General features: G+C 42.7%; 8 non-coding genes across 8 annotated transcripts; all 8 read right to left on the bottom strand.

The window, feature by feature from the left end:
- Positions 1-461: 461 nt before the first annotated feature.
- Positions 462-535, bottom strand: TRNAI-AAU (transfer RNA isoleucine (anticodon AAU)). Its single transcript has one exon. It is a non-coding gene; the product is annotated as a tRNA-Ile (tRNA).
- Positions 536-1,212: 677 nt separating this feature from the next.
- Positions 1,213-1,286, bottom strand: TRNAI-AAU (transfer RNA isoleucine (anticodon AAU)). Its single transcript has one exon. It is a non-coding gene; the product is annotated as a tRNA-Ile (tRNA).
- A 2,317-nt stretch (positions 1,287-3,603) lies between these two features.
- Positions 3,604-3,677, bottom strand: TRNAI-AAU (transfer RNA isoleucine (anticodon AAU)). Its single transcript has one exon. It is a non-coding gene; the product is annotated as a tRNA-Ile (tRNA).
- A 1,518-nt stretch (positions 3,678-5,195) lies between these two features.
- Positions 5,196-5,269, bottom strand: TRNAF-AAA (transfer RNA phenylalanine (anticodon AAA)). Its single transcript has one exon. It is a non-coding gene; the product is annotated as a tRNA-Phe (tRNA).
- Positions 5,270-5,512: 243 nt separating this feature from the next.
- TRNAI-AAU (transfer RNA isoleucine (anticodon AAU)) lies at positions 5,513-5,586 on the bottom strand. The gene has a single exon. It is a non-coding gene; the product is annotated as a tRNA-Ile (tRNA).
- Positions 5,587-6,713: 1,127 nt separating this feature from the next.
- Positions 6,714-6,787, bottom strand: TRNAI-AAU (transfer RNA isoleucine (anticodon AAU)). The gene has a single exon. It is a non-coding gene; the product is annotated as a tRNA-Ile (tRNA).
- A 2,245-nt stretch (positions 6,788-9,032) lies between these two features.
- On the bottom strand, positions 9,033-9,106 carry TRNAI-AAU (transfer RNA isoleucine (anticodon AAU)). Its single transcript has one exon. It is a non-coding gene; the product is annotated as a tRNA-Ile (tRNA).
- Positions 9,107-12,909: 3,803 nt separating this feature from the next.
- TRNAI-AAU (transfer RNA isoleucine (anticodon AAU)) lies at positions 12,910-12,983 on the bottom strand. The gene has a single exon. It is a non-coding gene; the product is annotated as a tRNA-Ile (tRNA).
- Positions 12,984-13,321: the final 338 nt, after the last annotated feature.

The following is a 13,321-nucleotide window of genomic DNA, read 5'->3' as shown; positions in this document are numbered from 1 at the left end:
CTGACCTGTGACCATTTATGGACTGCTGCTTCCAACAAAACAGCAAACTAGTCATAGTAAATCTAAAGCTGTGGGTGGGAATTCTGCATCAATCTCATGCTTCTGCAGAAATATTTCCCAAATTGACAAAGTGGCCAATACTGGGATCAAATTCGCTGACTTGGCGTGATTAGCACCATGCTCAGTCAGAAAAAGTATGCCTTCTGACTGGAGCATAGGAGGGAGGCCAGTTGCTGGGGGTAGTTTTCTTCCCTTGAAAGAAAATGCCTAACTCATTCACAAATACAACCCTTATCCTCACAACAACATTGGTTATGTCCCGCAGCAGTACTGACCCGTGACCATGTATGCACAGCTGCTACCAACAAAACAGCAATCTTGTGTTAGTAACTCTAAAGCTGTGAGTGCCAATTCTGCATCAATCTCATGCTTCTGCAGAAATATTTCCCAAAATGACAAAGTGGCCAATACGGGGATCCAACCCGTGACCTTGGCGTTATTAGCACCACGCTCTAACCAACTGAGCTAACCGGCCAGCTGAAAGTCTTTTTCCCTTGGAAAAAAAATGCCTAACTCATTCACACATAAAACCCTTATCCTCAGAACAACCTAAAGAAAAACTACATGTGATCTGAAGGAAATTCATGAATATGACAATTATCTTCAAACTGACTTGTAGCCTGCATCACATTTAAGTAGAACTGGGACAAAGAAGGTTAAATGCATCTCATTGGTCATTTCCCACAGCAGTACTGACCTGTGACCATTTATGGACTGCTGCTTCCAACAAAACAGCAAACTAGTCATAGTAAATCTAAAGCTGTGGGTGGGAATTCTGCATCAATCTCATGCTTCTGCAGAAATATTTCCCAAATTGACAAAGTGGCCAATACTGGGATCAAATTCGCTAACTTGGCGTGATTAGCACCATGCTCAGTCAGAAAAAGTATGCCTTCTGACTGGAGCATAGGAGGGAGGCCAGTTGCAGGGGGGAGTTTTCTTCCCTTGAAAGAAAATGCCTAACTCATTCACAAATACAACCCTTATCCTCACAACAACATTGGTTATGTCCGCAGCAGTACTGACCCGTGACTATGTATGCACAGCTGCTTCCAACAAAACAGCAATCTTGTGTTAGTAACTCTAAAGCTATGAGTGCCAATTCTGCATCAATCTCATCCTTCTGCAGAAATATTTCCCAAAATGACAAAGTGGCCAATACGGGGATCGAACCCGTGACCTTGGCGTTATTAGCACCACGCTCTAACCAACGGAGCTAACCGGCCAGCTGAGAGGCTATTTCTAACTGGAGCATAAGAGGGAGGCCAGTTGCAGGGGGATTTTTTCTTCCCTTGGAAAAAAAATGCCTAACCCATTCACACATAAAACCCTTATCCTCACAACAACCTAAAGAAAAACTACATGTGATCTGAAGGAAATTCACGAATATGACAATTATCTTCAAACTGACTTGTAGCCTGCATCACATTTAAGTAGAACTGGGACAAAGAAGGTTAAATGCATCTCATTGGTCATTTCCCACAGCAGTACTGACCTGTGACCATTTATGGACTGCTGATTCCAACAAAACAGGAAACTAGTCATAGTAAATCTAAAGCTGTGGGTGGGAATTCTGCATCAATCTCATGCTTCTGCAGAAATATTTCCCAAATTGACAAAGTGGCCAATACTGGGATCACATTCGCTAACTTGGCGTGATTAGCACCATGCTCAGTCAGAAAAAGTATGCCTTCTGACTGGAGCATAGGAGGGAGGACAGTTGCAGGGGGGAGCTTTCTTCCCTTGAAAGAAAATGCCTAACTCATTCACAAATACAACCCTTATCCTCACAACAACATTGGTTATGTCCCGCAGCAGTACTGACCCGTGACCATGTATGCACAGCTGCTTCCAACAAAACAGCAATCTTGTGTTAGTAACTCTAAAGCTGTGAGTGCCAATTCTGCATCAATCTCATGCTTCTGCAGAAATATTTCCCAAAATGACAAAGTGGCCAATACGGGCATCGAACCCGTGACCTTGGCGTTATTAGTACCATGCTCTAACCAACTGAGCTAACCGTCCAGCTGAGAGTCCTGTTTCTGACTGGAGCATAAGAGGGAGGCCAGTTGCAGGGCGATTTTTTTTTCCCTTGGAAAAAAAATGCCTAACTCATTCACACATAAAACCCTTATCCTCACAACAACCTAAAGAAAAACTACATGTGATCTGAAGGAAATTCATGAATATGACAATTATCTTCAAACTGACTTGTAGCCTGCATCACATTTAAGTAGAACTGGGACAAAGAAGGTTAAATGCATCTCATTGGTCATTTCCCACAGCAGTACTGACCTGTGACCATTTATGGACTGCTGCTTCCAACAAAACAGCAAACTAGTCATAGTAAATCTAAAGCTGTGGGTGGGAATTCTGCATCAATCTCATGCTTCTGCAGAAATATTTCCCAAATTGACAAAGTGGCCAATACTGGGATCAAATCCGCTAACTTGGCGTGATTAGCACCATGCTCAGTCAGAAAAAGTATGCCTTCTGACTGGAGCATAGGAGGGAGGCCAGTTGCAGGGGGAGTTTTCTTCCCTTGAAAGTAAATGCCTAACTCATTCACAAATACAACCCTTATCCTCACAACAACATTGGTTATGTCCCGCAGCAGTACTGACCGGTGACCATGTATGCACAGCTGCTTCCAACAAAACAGCAATCTTGTGTTAGTAACTCTAAAGCTGTGAGTGCCAATTCTGCATCAATCTCATGCTTCTGCAGAAATATTTCCCAAAATGACAAGGAGGCCAATACGGGGACCCGTGACCTTGCCATTATTAGCACCACGCTCTAACCAAATGAGCTAAACAGCCAGCTGAGAGTTTTGTTTCTGACTCAAGCATAAGCAGGAGGCCAGTTGTAGGGGGATGTTTTCTTCCCTTGGAAAAAAAATGCCTAACTCATTCACACAGACAACCCTTATCCTCACAACAACCTAAAGAAAAACTCCATGTGATCTGAAGGAAATTCATGAATATTACAATTATCTTCAAACTGACTTGTGGCCTGCATCACATTTAGGTAGTACTGCGACAAAGAAGGTTAAATGCATCTCATTGGTCATTTCCCACAGCAGTACTGACCTGTGACCATTTATGGACTGCTGCTTCCAACAAAACAGCAAACTTGTCATAGTAAATCTAAAGCTGTGGGTGGGAATTCTGCATCAATCTAATGCTTCTGCAGACATTTTTCCCAAATTGACAAAGTGGCCAATACTGGGATCAAATTCACTAACTTGGCGTGATTAGCACCATGCTCAGTCAGAAAAAGTATGCTTCCGACTGGAGCATAGGAGGGAGGCCAGTTGCAGGGGGGAGTTTTCTTTCCTTGAAAGAAAATGCCTAACTCATTCACAAATACAACCCTTATCCTCACCACAACATTGGTTATGTCCGCAGCAGTACTGACCCGTGACTATGTATGCACAGCTGCTTCCAACAAAACAGCAATCTTGTGTTAGTAACTCTAAAGCTGTGAGTGCCAATTCTGCATCAATCTCATCCTTCTGCAGAAATATTTCCCAAAATGACAAAGTGGCCAATACGGGGATCGAACCCGTGACCTTGGCGTTATTAGTACCACACTCTAACCAACTGAGCTAACCGGCCAGCTGAGAGGGATATTTCTGACTGGACCATAAGAGGGAGGCCAGTTGCAGGGGGGTTTTTTCTTCCCTTGGAAAAAAAATGCCTAACTCATTCACACATAAAACCCTTATCCTCACAACAACCTAAAGAAAAACTACATGTGATCTGAAGGAAATTCATGAATATGACAATTATCTTCAAACTGACTTGTAGCCTGCATCACATTTAAGTAGTACTGGGACAAAGAAGGTTAAATGCATCTCATTGGTCATTTCCCACAGCAGTACTGACCTGTGACCATTTATGGACTGCTGCTTCCAACAAAACAGCAAACTAGTCATAGTAAATCTAAAGCTGTGGGTGGGAATTCTGCATCAATCTCATGCTTCTGCAGAAATATTTCCCAAATTGACAAAGTGGCCAATACTGGGATCAAATCCGCTAACTTGGCGTGATTAGCACCATGCTCAGTCAGAAAAAGTATGCCTTCTGACTGGAGCATAGGAGGGAGGCCAGTTGCAGGGGGGAGTTTTCTTCCCTTGAAAGAAAATGGCTAACTCATTCACAAATACAACCCTTATCCTCACAACAACATTGGTTATGTCCCGCAGCAGTACTGACCCGTGACCATGTATGCACAGCTGCTTCCAACAAAACAGCAATCTTGTGTTAGTAACTCTAAAGCTGTGAGTGCCAATTCTGCATCAATCTCATGCTTCTGCAGAAATATTTCCCAAAATGACAAGGAGGCCAATACAGGGACCTGTGACCTTGCCATTGTTAGCACCACAGTCTAACCAAATGAGCTAAACAGCCAGCTGAGAGTTTTGTTTCTGACTCAAGCATAAGCAGGAGGCCAGTTGTAGGGGGATGTTTTCTTCCCTTGGAAAAAAAATGCCTAACTCATTCACACAGACAACCCTTATCCTCACAACAACCTAAAGAAAAACTCCATGTGATCTGAAGGAAATTCATGAATATTACAATTATCTTCAAACTGACTTGTGGCCTGCATCACATTTAAGTAGTACTGCGACAAAGAAGGTTAAATGCATCTCATTGGTCATTTCCCACAGCAGTACTGACCTGTGACCATTTATGGACTGCTGCTTCCAACAAAACAGCAAACTTGTCATAGTAAATCTAAAGCTGTGGGTGGGAATTCTGCATCAATCTAATGCTTCTGCAGACATTTTTCCCAAATCGACAAAGTGGCCAATACTGGGATCAAATTCGCTAACTTGGCGTGATTAGCACCATGCTCAGTCAGAAAAGTATGCTTCTGACTGGAGCATAGGAGGGAGGCCAGTTGCAGGGGGGAGTTTTCTTTCCTTGAAAGAAAATGCCTAACTCATTCACAAATACAACCCTTATCCTCACAACAACATTGGTTATGTCCGCAGCAGTACTGACCCGTGACTATGTATGCACAGCTGCTTCCAACAAAACAGCAATCTTGTGTTAGTAACTCTAAAGCTGTGAGTGCCAATTCTGCATCAATCTCATCCTTCTGCAGAAATATTTCCCAAAATGACAAAGTGGCCAATACGGGGATCGAACCAGTGACCTTGGCGTTTTTAGCACCACGCTCTAACCAACTGAGCTAACCGGCCAACTGAGAGGCATATTTCTGACTGGAGTTTTCTTCCCTTGAAAGAAAATGCCTAACTCATTCACAAATACAACCCTTATCCTCACAACAACATTGGTTATGTCCGCAGCAGTACTGACCCGTGACTATGTATGCACAGCTGCTTCCAACAAAACAGCAATCTTGTGTTAGTAACTCTAAAGCTGTGAGTGCCAATTCTGCATCAATCTCTGCTTCTGCGGAAATATTTCCCAAAATGACAAAGTGGCCAATACGGGGATCGAACCCGTGACCTTGGCGTTATTAGCACCACGCTCTAACTAACTGAGCTAACCGGCCAGCTGAAAGGCATATTTCTAACTGGAGCATAAGAGGGAGGCCAGTTGCAGGGGGATTTTTTCTTCCCTTGGAAAAAAAATACCTAACTCATTCACACATAAAACCCTTATCCTCACAACAACCTAAAGAAAAACTACATGTGATCTGAAGGAAATTCACGAATATGACAATTATCTTCAAACTGACTTGTAGCCTGCATCACATTTAAGTAGAACTGGGACTAAGAAGGTTAAATGCATCTCATTGGTCATTAGTAACTCTAAAGCTGTGAGTGCCAATTCTGCATCAATCTCATGCCTCTGCAGAAATATTTACCAAAATGACAAAGTGGCCAATACGGGGATCAAACCCGTAACCTTGGCGTTATTAGCAGCACACTCTAACCAACTTAGCTAACCGGCCAGCTGAGAGTCCTGTTTCTGACTGGAGCATAAGAGGGAGGCCAGTTGCAGGGGGATTTTTTCTTCCCTTGGAAAAAAATGCCTAACTCATTCACACATAAAACCCTTATTCTCACAACAACCTAAAGAAAAACTACATGTGATCTGAAGGAAATTCACGAATATGACAATTATCTTCAAACTGACTTGTAGCCTGTATCACATTTAAGTAGAACTGGGACAAAGAAGGTTAAATGCATCTCATTGGTCATTTCCCACAGCAGTACTGACCTGTGACCATTTATGGACTGCTGCTTCCAACAAAACAGCAAACTAGTCATAGTAAATCTAAAGCTGTGGGTGGGAATTCTGCATCAATCTCATGCTTCTGCAGAAATATTTCCCAAATTGACAAAGTGGCCAATACTGGGATCAAATTCGCTGACTTGGCGTGATTAGCACCATGCTCAGTCAGAAAAAGTATGCCTTCTGACTGGAGCATAGGAGGGAGGCCAGTTGCAGGGGGTAGTTTTCTTCCCTTGAAAGGAAATGCCTAACTCATTCACAAATACAACCCTTATCCTCACAACAACATTGGTTATGTCCCGCAGCAGTACTGACCCATGACCATGTATGCACAGCTGCTACCAACAAAACAGCAATCTTGTGTTAGTAACTCTAAAGCTGTGAGTGCCAATTCTGCATCAATCTCATGCTTCTGCAGAAATATTTCCCAAAATGACAAAGTGGCCAATACGGGGATCGAACCCGTGACCTTGGCGTTATTAGCACCACGCTCTAACCAACTGAGCTAACCGGCCAGCTGAAAGTCTTTTTCCCTTGGAAAAAAAATGCCTAACTCATTCACACATAAAACCCTTATCCTCACAACAACCTAAAGAAAAACTACATGTGATCTGAAGGAAATTCATGAATATGACAATTATCTTCAAACTGACTTGTAGCCTGCATCACATTTAAGTAGAACTGGGACAAAGAAGGTTAAATGCATCTCATTGGTCATTTCCCACAGCAGTACTGACCTTTGACCATTTATGGACTGCGGCTTCCAACAAAACAGCAAACTAGTCATAGTAAATCTAAAGCTATGGGTGGGAATTCTGCATCAATCTCATGCTTCTGCAGAAATATTTCCCAAATTGATAAAGTGGCCAATACTGGGATCAAATTCGCTAACTTGGCGTGATTAGCACCATGCTCAGTCAGAAAAAGTATGCCTTCTGACTGGAGCATAGGAGGGAGGCCAGTTGCAGGGGGGAGTTTTCTTCCCTTGAAAGAAAATGCCTAACTCATTCACAAATACAACCCTTATCCTCACAACAACATTGGTTATGTCCGCAGCAGTACTGACCCGTGACTATGTATGCACAGCTGCTTCCAACAAAACAGCAATCTTGTGTTAGTAACTCTAAAGCTGTGAGTGCCAATTTTGCATCAATCTCATCCTTCTGCAGAAATATTTCCCAAAATGACAAAGTCGCCATTACGGGGATCGAACCCGTGACCTTGGTGTTATTAGCACCACGAACCGGCCAGCTGAGAGGCATATTTCTAACTGGAGCATAAGAGGGAGGCCAGTTGCAGGGGGATTTTTTCTTCCCTTGGAAAAAAAATGCCTAACTCATTCACGCATAAAACCCTTATCCTCACAACAACCTAAAGAAAAACTACATGTGATCTGAAGGAAATTCATGAATATGACAATTATCTTCAAACTGACTTGTAGCCTGCATCACATTTAAGTAGAACTGGGACAAAGAAGGTTAAATGCATCTCATTGGTCATTTCCCACAGCAGTACTGACCTGTGACCATTTATGGACTGCTGCTTCCAACAAAACAGCAAACTAGTCATAGTAAATCTAAAGCTGTGGGTGGGAATTCTGCATCAATCTCATGCTTCTGCAGAAATATTTCCCAAATTGACAAAGTGGCCAATACTGGGATCAAATCCGCTAACTTGGCGTGATTAGCACCATGCTCAGTCAGAAAAAGTATGCCTTCTGACTGGAGCATAGGAGGGAGGCCAGTTGCAGGGGGGAGTTTCCTTCCCTTGAAAGAAAATGCCTAACTCATTCACAAATACAACCCTTATCCTCACAACAACATTGGTTATGTCCGCAGCAGTACTGACCCGTGACTATGTATGCACAGCTGCTTCCAACAAAACAGCAATCTTGTGTTAGTAACTCTAAAGCTGTGAGTGCCAATTCTGCATCAATCTCATGCTTCTGCAGAAATATTTCCCAAAATGACAAAGTGGCCAATACGGGGATCGAACCCGTGACCTTGGCGTTATTAGCACCACGCTCTAACCGGCCAGCTGAGAGTCCTGTTTCTGACTGGAGCATAAGAGGGAGGCCAGTTGCAGTGGGATTTTTTCTTCCCTTGGAAAAAAATGCCTAACTCATTCACACATAAAACCCTTATCCTCACAACAATCTAAAGAAAAACTACATGTGATCTGAAGGAAATTCATGAATATGACAATTATCTTCAAACTGACTTGTAGCCTGCATCACATTTAAGTAGAACTGGGACAAAGAAGGATAAATGCATCTCATTGGTCATTTCCCACAGCAGTACTGACCTGTGACCATTTATGGACTGCTTCTTCCAACAAAACAGCAAACTAGTCATAGTAAATCTAAAGCTGTGGGTGGGAATTCTGCATCAATCTCATGCTTCTGCAGAAATATTTCCCAAATTGACAAAGTGGCCAATACTGGGATCAAATTCGCTGACTTGGCGTGATTAGCACCATGCTCAGTCAGAAAAAGTATGCCTTCTGACTGGAGCATAGGAGGGAGGCCAGTTGCAGGGGGTAGTTTTCTTCCCTTGAAAGGAAATGCCTAACTCATTCACAAATACAACCCTTATCCTCACAACAACATTGGTTATGTCCCGCAGCAGTACTGACCCATGACCATGTATGCACAGCTGCTACCAACAAAACAGCAATCTTGTGTTAGTAACTCTAAAGCTGTGAGTGCCAATTCTGCATCAATCTCATGCTTCTGCAGAAATATTTCCCAAAATGACAAAGTGGCCAATACAGGGATCGAACCCGTGACCTTGGCGTTATTAGCACCACGCTCTAACCAACTGAGCTAACCAGCCAGCTGAAAGTCTTTTTCCCTTGGAAAAAAAATGCCTAACTCATTCACACATAAAACCCTTATCCTCACAACAACCTAAAGAAAAACTACATGTGATCTGAAGGAAATTCATGAATATGACAATTATCTTCAAACTGACTTGTAGCCTGCATCACATTTAAGTAGAACTGGGACAAAGAAGGTTAAATGCATCTCATTGGTCATTTCCCACAGCAGTACTGACCTTTGACCATTTATGGACTGCTGCTTCCAACAAAACAGCAAACTAGTCATAGTAAATCTAAAGCTATGGGTGGGAATTCTGCATCAATCTCATGCTTCTGCAGAAATATTTCCCAAATTGATAAAGTGGCCAATACTGGGATCAAATTCGCTAACTTGGCGTGATTAGCACCATGCTCAGTCAGAAAAAGTATGCCTTCTGACTGGAGCATAGGAGGGAGGCCAGTTGCAGGGGGGAGTTTTCTTCCCTTGAAAGAAAATGCCTAACTCATTCACAAATACAACCCTTATCCTCACAACAACATTGGTTATGTCCGCAGCAGTACTGACCCGTGACTATGTATGCACAGCTGCTTCCAACAAAACAGCAATCTTGTGTTAGTAACTCTAAAGCTGTGAGTGCCAATTTTGCATCAATCTCATCCTTCTGCAGAAATATTTCCCAAAATGACAAAGTGGCCATTACGGGGATCGAACCCGTGACCTTGGTGTTATTAGCACCACGCTCTAACCAACTGAGTTAACCGGCCAGCTGAGAGGCATATTTCTAACTGGAGCATAAGAGGGAGGCCAGTTGCAGGGGGATTTTTTCTTCCCTTGGAAAAAAAATGCCTAACTCATTCACACATAAAACCCTTATCCTCAACAACCTAAAGAAAAACTACATGTGATCTGAAGGAAATTCATGAATATGACAATTATCTTCAAACTGACTTGTAGCCTGCATCACATTTAAGTAGAACTGGGACAAAGAAGGTTAAATGCATCCCATTGGTCATTTCCCACAGCAGTACTGACCTGTGACCATTTATGGACTGCTGCTTCCAACAAAACAGCAAACTAGTCATAGTAAATCTAAAGCTGTGGGTGGGAATTCTGCATCAATCTCATGCTTCTGCAGAAATATTTCCCAAATTGACAAAGTGGCCAATACTGGGATCAAATCCGCTAACTTGGCGTGATTAGCACCATGCTCAGTCAGAAAAAGTATGCCTTCTGACTGGAGCATAGGAGGGAGGCCAGTTGCAGGGGGGAGTTTCCTTCCCTTGAAAGAAAATGCCTAACTCATTCACAAATACAACCCTTATCCTCACAACAACATTGGTTATGTCCGCAGCAGTACTGACCCGTGACTATGTATGCACAGCTGCTTCCAACAAAACAGCAATCTTGTGTTAGTAACTCTAAAGCTGTGAGTGCCAATTCTGCATTAATCTCATGCTTCTGCAGAAATATTTCCCAAAATGACAAAGTGGCCAATACGGGGATCGAACCCGTGACCTTGGCGTTATTAGCACCACGCTCTAACCAGCCAGCTGAGAGTCCTGTTTCTGACTGGAGCATAAGAGGGAGGCCAGTTGCAGTGGGATTTTTTCTTCCCTTGGAAAAAAAATGCCTAACTCATTCACACATAAAACCCTTATCCTCACAACAATCTAAAGAAAAACTACATGTGATCTGAAGGAAATTCACGAATATGACAATTATCTTCAAACTGACTTGTAGCCTGCATCACATTTAAGTAGAACTGGGACAAAGAAGGTTAAATGCATCTCATTGGTCATTTCCCACAGCAGTACTGACCTGTGACCATTTATGGACTGCTGCTTCCAACAAAACAGCAAACTAGTCATAGTAAATCTAAAGCTGTGGGTGGGAATTCTGCATCAATCTCATGCTTCTGCAGAAATATTTCCCAAATTGACAAAGTGGCCAATACTGGGATCAAATTCGCTGACTTGGCGTGATTAGCACCATGCTCAGTCAGAAAAAGTATGCCTTCTGACTGGAGCATAGGAGGGAGGCCAGTTGCAGGGGGTAGTTTTCTTCCCTTGAAAGAAAATGCCTAACTCATTCACAAATACAACCCTTATCCTCACAACAACATTGGTTATGTCCCGCAGCAGTACTGACCCGTGACCATGTATGCACAGCTGCTACCAACAAAACAGCAATCTTGTGTTAGTACCTCTAAAGCTGTGAGTGCCAATTCTGCATCAATCTGATGCTTCTGCAGAAATATTTCCCAAAATGACAAAGTGGCCAATATGGGGATCGAACCCGTGACCTTGGCATTATTAGCACCACGCTCTAACCTACTGAGCTAACCTGCCAGCTGAGAGTCTTTTTCCCTTGGAAAAAAAATGCCTAACTCATTCACACATAAAACCCTTATCCTCACAACAACCTAAAGAAAAACTACATGTGATCTGAAGGAAATTCATGAATATGACAATTATCTTCAAACTGACTTGTAGCCTGCATCACATTTAAGTAGAACTGGGACAAAGAAGGTTAAATGCATCTCATTGGTCATTTCCCACAGCAGTACTGACCTGTGACCATTTATGGACTGCTGCTTCCAACAAAACAGCAAACTGGTCATAGTAAAGCTAAAGTTGTGGGTGGGAATTCTGCATCAATCTCATGCTTCTGCAGAAATATTTCCCAAATTGACAAAGTGGCCAATACTGGGATCAAATTCGCTAACTTGGCGTGATTAGCACCATGCTCAGTCAGAAAAAGTATGCCTTCTGACTGGAGCATAGGAGGGAGGCCAGTTGCAGGGGGGAGTTTTCTTCCCTTGAAAGAAAATGCCTAACTCATTCACAAATACAACCCTTATCCTCACAACAACATTGGTTATGTCCGCAGCAGTACTGACCCGTGACTATGTATGCACAGCTGCTTCCAACAAAACAGCAATCTTGTGTTAGTAACTCTAAAGCTGTGAGTGCCAATTCTGCATCAATCTCATGCTTCTGCAAAAATATTTCCCAAAATGACAAATACGGGGATCAAACCTGTGACCTTGGCGTTATTAGCACCACGCTCTAACCAACTGAGCTAACCAGCCAGCTGAGAGGCATATTACTGATTGGAGCATAAGAGGGAGGCCAGTTGCAGGGGGATTTTTTCTTCCCTTGGAAAAAAATGCCTAACTCATTCACACATAAAACCCTTATCCTCACAACAACCTAAAGAAAAACTACATGTGATCTGAAGGAAATTCACGAATATGACAATTATCTTCAAACTGACTTGTAGCCTGTATCACATTTAAGTAGAACTGGGACAAAGAAGGTTAAATGCATCTCATTGGTCATTTCCCACAGCAGTACTGACCTGTGACCATTTATGGACTGCTGCTTCCAACAAAACAGCAAACTAGTCATAGTAAATCTAAAGCTGTGGGTGGGAATTCTGCATCAATCTCATGCTTCTGCAGAAATATTTCCCAAATTGACAAAGTGGCCAATACTGGGATCAAATTCGCTGACTTGGCGTGATTAGCACCATGCTCAGTCAGAAAAAGTATGCCTTCTGACTGGAGCATAGGAGGGAGGCCAGTTGCTGGGGGTAGTTTTCTTCCCTTGAAAGAAAATGCCTAACTCATTCACAAATACAACCCTTATCCTCACAACAACATTGGTTATGTCCCGCAGCAGTACTGACCCGTGACCATGTATGCACAGCTGCTACCAACAAAACAGCAATCTTGTGTTAGTAACTCTAAAGCTGTGAGTGCCAATTCTGCATCAATCTCATGCTTCTGCAGAAATATTTCCCAAAATGACAAAGTGGCCAATACGGGGATCCAACCCGTGACCTTGGCGTTATTAGCACCACGCTCTAACCAACTGAGCTAACCGGCCAGCTGAAAGTCTTTTTCCCTTGGAAAAAAAATGCCTAACTCATTCACACATAAAACCCTTATCCTCAGAACAACCTAAAGAAAAACTACATGTGATCTGAAGGAAATTCATGAATATGACAATTATCTTCAAACTGACTTGTAGCCTGCATCACATTTAAGTAGAACTGGGACAAAGAAGGTTAAATGCATCTCATTGGTCATTTCCCACAGCAGTACTGACCTGTGACCATTTATGGACTGCTGCTTCCAACAAAACAGCAAACTAGTCATAGTAAATCTAAAGCTGTGGGTGGGAATTCTGCATCAATCTCATGCTTCTGCAGAAATATTTCCCAA

Source organism: Ambystoma mexicanum, chromosome 1p (assembly GCF_040938575.1).
Source record: "Ambystoma mexicanum isolate Mex_15411 chromosome 1p, UKY_AmexF1_1, whole genome shotgun sequence".
In the NCBI taxonomy this organism is placed as follows: Eukaryota; Metazoa; Chordata; class Amphibia; order Caudata; family Ambystomatidae; genus Ambystoma; species Ambystoma mexicanum.
Note: the sequence above shows the minus strand (reverse complement) of the source record. Positions and strands in the feature narration are given on the sequence as shown.